Source organism: Pleurodeles waltl, chromosome 1_2 (genome assembly GCF_031143425.1).
Source record: "Pleurodeles waltl isolate 20211129_DDA chromosome 1_2, aPleWal1.hap1.20221129, whole genome shotgun sequence".
NCBI lineage: Eukaryota > Metazoa > Chordata > Amphibia > Caudata > Salamandridae > Pleurodeles > Pleurodeles waltl.
Window position 1 is genome coordinate 37787714 of NC_090437.1, and position 13447 is coordinate 37801160.

At 47.0% G+C, this 13447-nt stretch overlaps 1 protein-coding gene across 2 annotated transcripts in view; it reads right to left on the reverse strand.

Annotated features, from left to right (window-relative positions):
- The window catches only part of CENPC (centromere protein C), a 904489-nt gene that overhangs the window by 25728 nt on the left and 865314 nt on the right, over positions 1–13447 (reverse strand). The window lies entirely within an intron of this gene.

Genomic DNA, 13447 nt, shown 5'->3' on the forward strand with positions numbered 1-13447 from the left:
TATATATATATATATATATATATATATCCGCAGAGCGGGGAAGCTTTGGTGGATGTAAGGAATCTGCAGCTAGATAGAGTCTATATCAGATAATTCGTTACAGAAGGTAAGTAACTTTTTCATCTGATAGAGACTTCTAGCTGCAGATTCCTTAACTCAGAATAGATACTCAAGCTATAATTCCTGGGGGTAGGTCTTAAGGATATATTTTATACAAGGAAGTCCTGCAGGATTGAGCGGGCAAAATGCCCCTCCCATCTCACTTGGCTAGCTATCCAGGTCGTAGTGTCTCGCAAACGTGTGCAAGGAAACCCACGTTGCTGCTTGGCAGATGTCAAGCACCGGCACACCACAAGCTAACGCAGTGGTAGCAGATTTCCCTCTGGTAGAGTGAGCCCCCAAGCCCTCTGGAGGCTGCTGCTTGGCCAAAGCATAGCAGATCTTTATACAGAGAACGACCCAGCGCGAAATGGACCGTTTCTGTACTGCCTGACCCTTCTTTGCACCAACGTACCCCACAGAGTTGGTCGTCCACCCGGAACTCTTTTGTGCGGTCAAGGTAGAACGATAACGTTCTTTTTGGGTCTAGCCAATGGAGACGCTCCTCTTCCTTAGAGGGATGCGGTGGTGCAAAAAAGGTGGGCAGGGTGATATTTTGACCCAGATGGAAAGGGGTCACCACCTTGGGAAGGAAAGAGGCACGAGTTCTTAATACTACCTTGTCAGGATATTTTGTGAGATACGGTGGTTTTGAAGATAAAGCCTGCAGCTCACTCATTCTCCTGGCAGATGTAATTGACACCAAAAAGGCTGTTTTAATAGTGAGCAGCCGGGGCTCAAAAGGAGCACACATTAGGAAGGTAATGACAAGATTAAGATCCCACTGAGGCAAGACAAAAGGTACAGGTGGAAACAAATGCACAAGCACTTTCAAAAATCTTTGTACTATAGGAGACTTAAACAAAGATAGTTGATTGGGCAAGCGTAGAAAAGCCGATAAGGCAGCAAGATAGCCCTTAAGAGTCCCTAAAGAGGAACCTTGTTGGGCAAGAGATAAAATAAACAAAAGGATAGTAGCTAGAGAAGAAGAAAGAGGATCAATAGACCTCTCTGTACAATATGAAACAAAACGTTTCCATCAGCAGGCATAAATCGAATTAGAAGAGGCATGCCTGGCTGCCAGAATGACATCACAGACTTCGGAACAGAGGTCATAAACCATCAACTGTCGTCGCTCAACCTCCACGCATGAAGCTGCAAAGTTGACAGGTTTGGGTGAAGAACCTTCCCCTGCTGCTGCGTCAGAAGATCTTCCCAAAGAGGTAACCTGATTGGAGGACTGATGCTCTTTTTGAGAAGCTCTGGATACCAGACTCTCCGTGCCCAATCCGGAGCCACTAGGATTACTTGGGCCTAGTCATTCTTGATTTTCTTGAGAACTCTGGGCAGAAGTGATATTGGCGGAAAGGCGTACAGGGGGCCTGAACTCCACTTGCGATGAAAAGCGTTGCCTAGCGATAGCCCCCTTGGAAACTCCAACGCGCAAAACTGCTGACATTGCACGTTCTCTACAGAGGCGAACAGATCTAACCAAGGCTCTCCCCACTGCTGAAAGAGTCCTTGCGCCACCTCCAGATGGAGATACCATTCGTGATCCGCTAAGCATTTTCGGCTGAGCTCGTCCGCCCTGGCGTTCAGAGAACCTGCCAGGTGTTGAACCACCAGGGTTATGCCCTGCTGTTCCAGCCATCTCTAGAGACGCAGAGCCTCTTGACAAAGGGTCCACGACCCCATACCGCCCTGCTTGTTGCAGTACCACATTGCGGTGGTGCTGTCTGAATACCTGCACAACCTTCCCTTTCACAATAGGAAGAAATGCTTTTAATGCTAGTCGGATCGCCCGAAGCTCCAACAAGCTGATATGGAGCCCGGATTCTGCCAGAGAGCAGTGTCCTCTGATCTCCACCTCTCCCAGATGGACGCCCCATCCCAGAAGTGACGCATCTGTCACTACTGTGAGATCTGGTTGGGGAAGGGAGAGGAGGCTGCCTTTGACCCAATCGCAGTTCACTAACCACCACTACAGATCCTTTGCAGGCCGCTGTTGGTAAGATTCCCCTGATGCTGTGCCCATTGGAACTTCAGGTCCCGCTGCAGAGCCCTAATTTGCCATCTGGCATGCTTGACCAATAGGATGCAGGAAGCCATGAGTCACAGCAGCCTCAGAGTCTTTCTAAGCGAAATCCAGGATAGATGCCGAAACATCGGTATCATAACCTGAATATCCTGGATCGCTGCTCTGGAGGATAGGCCCGATACTGCACTGTGTCCAGAACAGCTCTGATAAAAGTGAGCTTCTGAGAGGGAGTCAGGTGTGACTTCGGTACATTGATATTGAACCCCAGCGAGTGCAGGAGGTTCGCCGTCGTCCTCTTCTGGGATGTTGTGAAGCTTGAGGACAGTGGCTAAATTGTGGTTGGCGTGGACCACGTCCCTTCTGAAGCCTCAAAAGTGACTAAAGACAGACTGCTGTCGTGCTGGCAGTAAAAGGCCCAAGGATCTGGCCGTAGCTCAAGAATCCTTGAACCTCTCAAGCGCGGAGTCTGCTTTCTCACCAAAAAGGCGAGAGCCATCAAAAGGCATGTCCATCAAACTTGACTAGACATCCCCGAAAAACCATTTGAACGTAGCCAGGCATGGCGACGTAGGGCCACTGACTATGCAATCGCTCTGCCCAGCGAGTCGGTCGTGACCAATCCACACCTGATCGTAAACTTGGCTGCATCTCTCCCATCTTTGACAGCCTGTATGAGTGTCCCTTACGCCCTCCGGGACCTGGGGCAGCACCTGTGCCACAATATCCCATAAAATATGGCCCAATAGGCAAGAGGTGTTTACTGACCTCAATGCCAGGCTGGAGGAAAACATTTTCTTTCCAAGCTGATCCAGCCTCTTGGATTCCCTATCCGGGGAGAGAAGAAGGGAAGGCACCACTGGAAGTAGAGGCTTGGACCACCAAGCTCTCCGGGGTGGGGTGTTGGGTCAGGAAACTAGGGTTGCTCTGAGTGGGTCTATGGCACCGGCCGACTGTCCTGTTCACAGGAGCCCCAGTGCTGGGTTTGGACCATATACCCAGAAGGACGTCTGTTAGGGCCTCACTGAAGGGCGACATCGGCTCTGATGTTGTCACCCCCAGTTGAAGCACCTCTGTCAGGAGATTCGTCCTGACTGGCACCGTAGGCAAGTCTAGGTCCAAGACCTCAGCTGCCCTATGCACCACCATGCATAAGAAGCTCCCTCCTCCGTAGCCACATTAGGAGGAGAGAGCATACCAGTATCTGGAGATGTGTCCAGTCCAGTGGCCTTCCCTAGATCCTCGTACCAGTCCTGTTCTAGGTCATATTCTAAAGGGTCCTCAGACCCCTCCCATTCCTCTACCGTGCCTGGCTGTTCTGAATAATACTCGGACAATGATCTGGGCCGAATCGGTGCCGTCGGCGTTGTACGATGTCGCTCCAGCTCTGGATCATCCGGAATGAGGATGGGGCTACCACCGGTGGGCACAGGTGGTGGAGGAAGCGTCGACGTTGGACCCGGCACTTGAGGAGGTCGACTGTGAGGGACTGGCGCCAGTCCGGATCTGGTATCGGAACCTGGGGTCCCCAACGGTGCCAATGTCGAACCCGAAGGAGCCCCTGCTGACCCCGCAGTGCCCGAAGACCCACCCGAGGGTGCAGCACGCTCAACAATGAGACGCATGGCCTCGTAAAATTATTTTATTTGAGCAGGGGAAGACGGCTGTCGGGCCACAAGAAGCTTGAGAGATCTCTCCCTCAAGGCTTTCGGAGCCATGGCCTGACAGTCGGAGCACGAGGTGAAGTCGTGATCCTTCTCGAGGTACCAAAGGCAAATTCGGTGCGGGTCCGTCACCGACATGGTGCGTTGACATGCACCGAGTCTTTCTCGAAGACATGACTTAAAACAATCAAAAAGGTGAAAAAGCCTCGAAAAAAGAGTAGCTCTTATCCGGATCTGCACTTAACCGACGCGGAAGGAAAAGAACTGCTGTACACGCGCCAAGGTGGCGTCTATTTAGACAAGCGTGATGTCATAGACTGCTCCAATGACGCTGACGACGCCATGTGGAGCCGGACGACACACGCGGATCCGAACGATGCCACCCGACGGCGTATGCAGGGTACTGCTCAGCAGAAAAAAATTCAGATTCGAAGCTGACGCCAGGGAATTCTAAGGTAAGGCATCTGCAGCTAGAAGTCTCTACCAGATATGTGACATGCTTCCTGCATAGCTAATTTTCCCACCTGTCCAGTTGCCAGATGGACATTGGGTCAGTGGGGTTGGCATCTTCCTTTGAGGAAGGCCAGATCTGCATACTAAAGGTGGCGGGCTTCTTTGAAGCTCCCTGCCTTGGAATGCATATCAACTTGTGGGGAGGAGTGGCCTACACCCCACCCCGAACAGGCTTTGTTTCTGACCTACAGAGAGCAAAGGCTCTCACCCAAGGGGGGTTCTAGACTGTTGACTGTTGGTGGCAGACTGGTCAGAACTGGTCAGTAAGCTCACCAGCAATTGGTCGGTTTTTCAGGGGGCACCTCTGAGTTGCCCTCTGGGTGAATGTATTAATAAATCCATCACTGGAATAAGTGAGCATTTACTAATAGGAGATGTTTGATACCAAACATCCCTATCTTCAAAGAAGCCATCATCTAGCTGGGGGAAGTCGTATTGGCCAGTGTCCAGCACATGTACTCAAAATGGATTCACTGTTCACTTACTATGTCTAAGAATCGACAAATACCTAGGAGGGGCATATCTGCTCTTGTCGAGATGCCCACACAAGTAATATAATGCAAGGCTTGCTTTAGGGGTGACTTACAAATATTACATGCACTGTTTAGGGGACACATGTATGTGCCACGTTATATATTCTCTTTTAAGGAGCACCTTGTCTCGCAGCCTGCAGTGGCAATTTGCATGAGGTTGGTGCAGGGACCCTTAGAGTGCCACAAAGTTTGCTGCAGCTTTTAGGGGCCCTCTTCAGTACCCATGCCCTAGGTACTAGGGGTGTCATTTACTAGGGACTTACAGAGGTGCTAAAGGGTCTGGCCACTTGAGGATCAAGTGATCAGGTGTCTTCTTTTTGGGAATGAACACTGACACTGGGGATCTGATAAGCAGGAATCCAGTGCATTTCGCTCAAAGTTCCACCAAAATAAGGCAAAAAGTGGGAGGTACTGCAACCAGAACCCAGCTTTCTTCAAGGAGTGTGCACACTGTTTTTAGGAAAGAACACTGGCACTGGGGACTGGTTTAGCAAGGACCCAGTGCACCTCAGTCAAAACTAAAAATTCAATACCAGTGAGCAAAAAGGGGGAGTGACTATGTCCAAAATGGGCACTTTCCTACACTGTTTCAGATAATTCTTACTTTTTAGACTGAAGAACTCTGTAGAAGTATTTATTTCAGAAACAACAGAACTCTGGAGGTTACCCTTTCAGTTAAAGCCATATGGGAGAGCACAGCTCAAAGCTTCTCCACCCTCTCAGGTCATACAATAATGTGATTAGGGTGCACACAGTTCAATGTTAAATTGTTGTTTATACCTGCTGTTTCAACATCTCTTATTGAGAAATCCCATCATATTATTCTTTTTAAACTTTCACTTCAGCCTGCCTGCTGTTTGCACCTAAATATGCTCTAAAAAAAGTAATTTACTTCCTTCCAGGCCTCATCAATTCAGTCACCCCTCTCTTTGTATTAATCAATTGTGTTTTGACTATTACTACTACTAGTACAACACTTCGGGCTCAGCTTGTGCCTTGGGTGCCATCTTCAGTCCTTCTACATGATTCTATTGCTTACATTCAAACACCGGGAAACATGCCTTCAATATATTGCTATTTAGAACCGACTACTAATGTGCTCATGACTGCAGTTTAACTTTAAAGCAAAAGCAAAAAGAGCAGATGATGGACGGAATTCTGAACAATGCAAACACTCACCCCCAGTCGCAAAGATCTGGGTTTAATCCATTGTTTTTCTGCTCTCTATGCCACCCCCGTTTGGACCCAGCCATATGCAAATCAGTCTTGACTCTGTTCCTCATGGGAACAGTCCAGCCAGAACTGCCAAGCCAGGTCCTCCCTAGACCGGAAACAAGCATCCTGGGACCGGTTTCAGGGTATCACCCTTCATCAGCCCCAGGGTAGCTTGATTCCTAACTTTAAAGCAAGTTGCATGATATTACAAACACTGCACACACTCACTGCAAACAGATTGATGAAAACATTATAAAGTAATAGATACATCTAATTTAGGCCTTATTGAAAGGACACTCTTAAAAACAAAGTGTGAAATAGTTAAAACAAAAAAGATATTTACCTTTAGTAAAGATATTTCTTAAAGCTCTCTCAGATTCCTCTAATAAATTCTCACAGAGGCCCTTTCTGGTCAAAGACTTTTCCCCAGCATTGTCTCTCCAGTGCCGTCGGAAGCATGAGTCATAGTTCATCTCTGGACATTACGGCATCAGAGTATATTAGGTGCCAAATGGTGCACAGTTGAACAAGTTACTTATCTCTGTAACACCTTTTTTGGTAGACACTATCTAGCAGCAGATTCCTTACAATAGAACATTCCCCAGGTGTCAGACTGGATCTAGAAAAACTTGAGCAGTACCTTTGTGCGCCAGTAGGCGGCACCCATCGGGTCGTGTCGTAGGCACCAGATATGACGTGCGCTGTGCCTATACAGGAACCACCCAAGTGCACTGACATCAGTTCCTTTATGTGACTATTTCCGCACCAGAAGCAGGGAGCTACATTAGATGGGTGTGAGATGTATGCAGATTCTAAGGACCTACAAGGACCCTTTTACATGAAAATGTCCAGTTTACTGAAGGGGAGGGTGGAAGGGTCAGGAACCAATCTATGGCTTGTCAAACTCTACCAGATAAGGGGTTACAAAAGGTAAGTAACTTGTTTATCTGATAAAGGGCCTGATTCAGAGTTTGGAGAAGGGGTTACTGCATCACAAATGTGATGGATATCACGTCCATCGTATTAAGATGTCCATAGGCTATTATGTAATCATAACATGGCGGACGGGATATCAGTCACATCTGTGACAGAGTAATCTACTCCGCCAAACTCTAAAACAGACCCTAAGTCTTCTAGCCACAGACTCCATACCTGGGAATAGATACTAAAGCAATACCTCCCTGGAGGTGGGTCTACAAACTGACTCAGACCAAACAGTCCTGGAGGACCAAATTGGCAAAATCCCTGTCACAACGAACATGGCAGTTAAGGCAGTAGTGTTTGGCAAACATGTACAAGAATTCCAATGTAGCAGCCTGATAGGTGTCCAAGACAGGAACTTCACCAGTTAATTGTTGTAATTGCACCTACCTTTGACTCTGGTGGAATGAGCCCACAAGCCCTCAGGGGGTTGCTTCTCAGTAAATGTAAAGCAGATCGGTATGCAGAGTACAATCCATCTGGAGATGGCCCTTTTCTGCACTGCCTTCCCCCTTTCTTAGTCCAGTGAAACCAACGATAACTCCTGGGACTTTTCAACATCTCCGGTGCTGCTGGCCTTCTTCGTCTACAGTCGACCTGCTTCTGCATCCAAAGAAGGGTGAGTAGTGGCTCCTGCCACACCCGGACATTCCAACTCGAACTTAATGCGGTCCCCTACCTTTGCAGCTCCTCTTCTGTCAGGACCACCTTTGAGTTCTTCCAGTTTTGTTTGGGCCTTGTATAATCCTTTTCCAAAGTCCTCCTGTTGGTTTTGGGGAGAACCAGGTACTTACCTCTGGTCACTGGGGTCACTCTGGTACTCACCTCTTGGGGGCCTAGTTCCTCCAGCTCCCTTCTACTGATTCACATCCTTGGGTGGGGGACTGCCTTTCCCATTCCACTTTTTTAGTATATGGTTTGGCACTACCCTAGGGCCCTCAATATTTACCTATACTTTTGTCAATGCTTATTGGTTTCTATGCTCTTTACTGATTGCTAATGTGTATATACAGGGAGTGCAGAATTATTAGGCAAATGAGTATTTTGACCACCTCATCCTCTTTATGCATGTTGTCTTACTCCAAGCTGTATAGGCTCGAAAGCCTACTACCAATTAAGCATATTAGGTGATGTGCATCTCTGTAATGAGAAGGGGTGTGGTCTAATGACATCAACACCCTATATCAGGTGTGCATAATTATTAGGCAACTTCCTTTCCTTTGGCAAAATGGTTCAAAAGAAGGACTTGACAGGCTCAGAAAAGTCAAAAATAGTGAGATATCTAGCAGAGGGATGCAGCACTCTTAAAATTGCAAAGCTTCTGAAGCGTGATCATCGAACAATCAAGCGTTTCATTAAAAATTGTCAACAGGGTCGCAAGAAGCGTGTGGAAAAACCAAGGCGCAAAATAACTGCCCATGAACTGAGAAAAGTCAAGTGTGCAGCTGCCACGATGCCACTTGCCACCAGTTTGGCCATATTTCAGAGCTGCAACATCACTGGAGTGCCCAAAAGCACAAGGTGTGCAATACTCAGAGACATGGCCAAGGTAAGAAAGGCTGAAAGACGACCACCACTGAACAAGACACACAAGCTGAAACGTCAAGACTGGGCCAAGAAATATCTCAAGACTGATTTTTCTAAGGTTTTATGGACTGATGAAATGAGAGTGAGTCTTGATGGGCCAGATGGATGGGCCCGTGGCTGGATTGGTAAAGGGCAGAGAGCTCCAGTCCGACTCAGACGCCAGCAAGGTGGAGGTGGAGTACTGGTTTGGGCTGGTATCATCAAAGATGAGCTTGTGGGGCCTTTTCGGGTTGAGGATGGAGTCAAGCTCAACTCCCAGTCCTACTGCCAGTTCCTGGAAGACACCTTCTTCAAGCAGTGGTACAGGAAGAAGTCTGCATCCTTCAAGAAAAACATGATTTTCATGCAGGACAATGCTCCATCACACGCGTCCAAGTACTCCACAGCGTGGCTGGCAAGAAAGGGTATAACAGAAGGAAATCTAATGACATGGCCTCCTTGTTCACCTGATCTGAACCCCATTGAGAACCTGTGGTCCATCATCAAATGTGAGATTTACAAGGAGGGAAAACAGTACACCTCTCTGAACAGTGTCTGGGAGGCTGTGGTTGCTGCTGCACGCAATGTTGATGGTGAACAGATCAAAACACTGACAGAATCAATGGATGGCAGGCTTTTGAGTGTCCTTGCAAAGAAAGGTGGCTATATTGGTCACTGATTTGTTTTTGTTTTGTTTTTGAATGTCAGAAATGTATATTTGTGAATGTTGAGATGTTATATTGGTTTCACTGGTAATGATAAATAATTGAAATGGGTATATATATTTTTTTGTTAAGTTGCCTAATAATTATGCACAGTGATAGTCACCTGCACACACAGATATCACCCTAACATAGCTAAAACTAAAAACAAACTAAAAACTACTTCCAAAAATATTCAGTTTTGATATTAATGAGTTTTTTGGGTTCATTGAGAACATGGTTGTTGTTCAATAATAAAATTAATCCTCAAAAATACAACTTGCCTAATAATTCTGCACTCCCTGTAATAGTGTGTTTACTTACCTCCAGTAGGGGGACTGCCTAATCAGTATTCTAGTATTTGTGATATCATAGTAAAGTACCTTTATTTTTTGTAACACTGTGTGGTTCTTTCATGTGTGAGAGTGCTGTGTGGCTATAGTGGTATCGCATAAGCTTTGCATGTCTCCTAGATAAGTCTTGCTGCTCATCCACAGCTACCTGTAGAGAGCCCTGACTTCCTAGACACTGCCTACACTTCTCTAATAGGGGATACCTGGAATAAGGTGTTAAGGTGATAACACTATAGGTGCTCACCACACATCAGGCCAGCTTCCAACAATTGTGTATTATGACAGCACCAATATAACACAGACGTTCATTGTGCAAATTTATTATTGGGACAGTAATATCATAAAGTATCTTCCGTAAAGAGGCCACAGGTGTAACATGTGTGCCATACAATTAGGGGATTATGCCCTCAAAGTAGTCACGTCTGATGTCCCCTGGTGAGCAGTCGGTTGACAGACAGGTGGGGTTTCCACTATTATGGTGTGTTGTGTGTCCAGCAGACCGTGGTAAGCCCTCCAAGGCCCCCAAACCTTATTGAATTTCCGTGGGCAGCCACGGAGGTCCCCTTTCCGGCCATCATGGGGAGATACATACTCGCCCTCCATTCTGTCACTGTGGGGGACTCCAGGGATGCCCAGTGTTTGGCTACATCTCACTTTACTACCACTAAACTCAGGTTGCTGAAAAGAAGCTTGGAGCGTAGACGGTCTACGTCTGTGGAAATACCCAGCAGCACGTAACGTGAGCCAGTCGGAATGTGTATTTTTAGCACCTCTCCCAATCCTTTGAAAATCATAGACCTATAGCTTTGGATATTCAGGCATGACAATATTATGTGCTTGAAGGTGCCCCCTTCTGACCCCCCTCCTGCGGCGCAAACAGGACGTTTGGAGCTCTCCCCATCATATATCTCCTCACCCTGTCGTAGTCGATCCAATGCAGGATTTTAAACTGTATAAATCACAGTCAGATGCAGATGGCTGCCTCTTGTGGGTGCATTAGGGCAGCATCCTAGTCAGTGTCGTCCAGGGGTCCCAAGTCACCCACCCTTCGTTCTCTCAGACACCTAAGTTTATCAGGCATGTTATTGATCTGAGTTTTATATATCCAGAATATTGCCTTCTCTTCTATTCAGCTCATGAGTAGTCTCCCTTCCAATGGGGCATACACCGGGAGCCCCACTGTGTCCGAATTTTCAGCGCTTGCTGGTGCTGAAAGAAAAGAACTGATGCATCGTGCCAGGGTGAAGTTTATATAGGACCTGCAACGTCATAGCTGGCTGGATGCCGACAGAGGTGAAGCTGATCGACACCACTTAACAGTGCGTAGGGGTACTGCTCACGAAAATCTTCCACGTTCAGTCTGATGCCTGGGGAGAATCTAAAGGTAAGGAATCTGCAGCTTGAACTCTCAAGGTTCTCAGGAGAGGCGTGTTGGGTGAGGAAAGCTGGGTCCCAAGGTGTGGGGCACTGGTGGCAGGCAATCATCCTCTGTACGGGTATCCTTGTGTAAGGTAAGGCCCAAGTCACCAAGAGAATGTCTGTTAGGGCTTCATTATAGGGGAGTAGGGGAGCCGCAGAGCTCAGCCCAAATTGAACAAACTTGGTCAGGATGTTAGTCGTGACTGCAACAGATGGAAGCTACAGGCCAAGTCCCTCCCTAGCCCTTTTTTTTTTACCACCTTGGTGAAGGATGTGCCTTCCTGCGTGGCACCTCCCAGAGGAGACCAAGCCAGAATCTAGAGAGGTATACAGGCCACTGGGATCTTCTACCAGTTATCCCCATGGTTGGACTGGGCCAGATCATCAGCTGGGTCTATAAACCCATAGCTGTCATCATCACCAATGACTACTGTCTGTCAAATAACAGAGGCAGCGTGTCCATACCAGACAGTTGGCGTGGTACAATTAGCGCTAGTGTAGACATCGAGTGGAGCATCTCTGAGTGGGAAAGGACAATGGGGTCTGCATTGCTGGGTAGCACTGATGATGTTGTAGGGGACATTGGGGGAATTGTGACCAGCTGGTGTTTGGGGAGGATCCATTGGCAGTAACTAAGCTGGAGGCATATCTGACTATGGTAACACAGCAGGGGCACTCCTAGGCTACACAGGGCCTGAAAGTGCACCAGAGGGTGTCAATGGCCGAAAGATGGAGTGCATGGCTTCATAAACCTCCTAAGTTGTCTAGGGAACATTCTGGGGAATTCAGGGAGTCATGGAGCGATCCGGCTGCCAGTCCTGCAGCTGGAGAGCAGGGCATAAAAGCACAGAGCCAACTAGGTAAAGTGGAAGAGATACTCTGAGATTGTGCCGGAGATCTTCCTCCCCAGTTTAGCGGCCGTGAACGATGAAAAGCCTTCTTATGCCACCCCGTTAGGAGCTTCATGGCTCGCTCGCGGATCGCCTCTGGGGGGCATCAAATGACACCGGGTGGAGGCCCCTGAGCTGTGGTCTGAAGCAAGCGACACCAAAGGCAGACCAAATGGAGAACAGACTCAAACACCTGCCTGTAACATTCCCCACAAGGTTTAAAACACAGGTTTGAAGGGAGACTTGTCCCTAGCAAACTGGGAGCACAAATAAGGTTGACAAAAGGCTTGAAAAAGTTGGTAAAAAAATGACCAAGGTAGCTTTCTGGATCCTAGCTGTTACAGCAAACTGATCTCAGTGCGCCTGGGTGGCACCTATATAGGCACCATGAACATCACACCCGGAGTGGACGACGTCGACTTGAAGCTGCCGATGCTACCTAATGGCATGCAGAGGTATTGCCAGGGGAAATACTAGGGTGAATAATTTGCATTTAGAAGTCTCTATCATAAAAAATGAATTGATGCCAGTATGCAGGTGGGGTGCTTATATGCAGCTTCACTCTGTTACTGTAGCACCACAGAGTCACACAGCATCACCTAGTAGCAATTGGGAACAATTCTAGAGAAAGGTTTTTTCGGATAAGCCTGGTGCTTAGGGAGTATTGTAAGGTGAGTATTCTAAGGTTAGAAGCATCCATCAGAAAATCTATTTGGAGATCTTGGGTGAGATGTATGAAAGGATTTTAAACATTTTGTGTCTAGGAGAAAAAGTGTTAGTACATATGGGCCCTTGTCACTTTACTCGAGCGCCTTAAACAGAAGGTCTTTGTATTTTTTATTTTATAAATGAAGTTAAGCATGCAGATTATAACCTCTATTAGTGTTTTTCCTCTCATGTTTCTTTATTTCCTTTGGATCACAGGCTTTTCTTTTTGTTGTTCCTTCTCCTATGCGTGGATTTTCTGTTTTTGTATTTTGTGCCCTTCATTTCTCTCACTGTCTCTCAGTCCATCTCCAACTCTCATCATTTCTCTGCTCAGCAGGAACCCAGTTACCCCATCAGTCAGGGGACACTATGACATAGTGGCACTTTCTAAATGCAATCAGTCAAGTTTGCCACCACTTTTGCCCAGTCTCATATAATGCAGAATGGAGCTCTACGAGAGAAAGTTGTTCCAATGTTTCATAGTACATTGAGAGAAAGAAGATGCTGAGTTTTTGGCATGATGCTACCCGGACATGACAGCACTCTAGCATGTGAGAGTCCAGAGTTAAGAGACATTTGACGCTCTAATGACATTCATACCATTTAAGAGCATACCTGGAAGAATTGACTCAAACATTTCAAACCTGAAATTAACATTTATATACAACTAGATGAGTAATACCTTGCAGCAGTACAACTGTAACGGAATGGAGATGTAATATTTTTTGAATTTATGTTTAAAGGTCCTTTGGTTATCTTACTGAAATAGT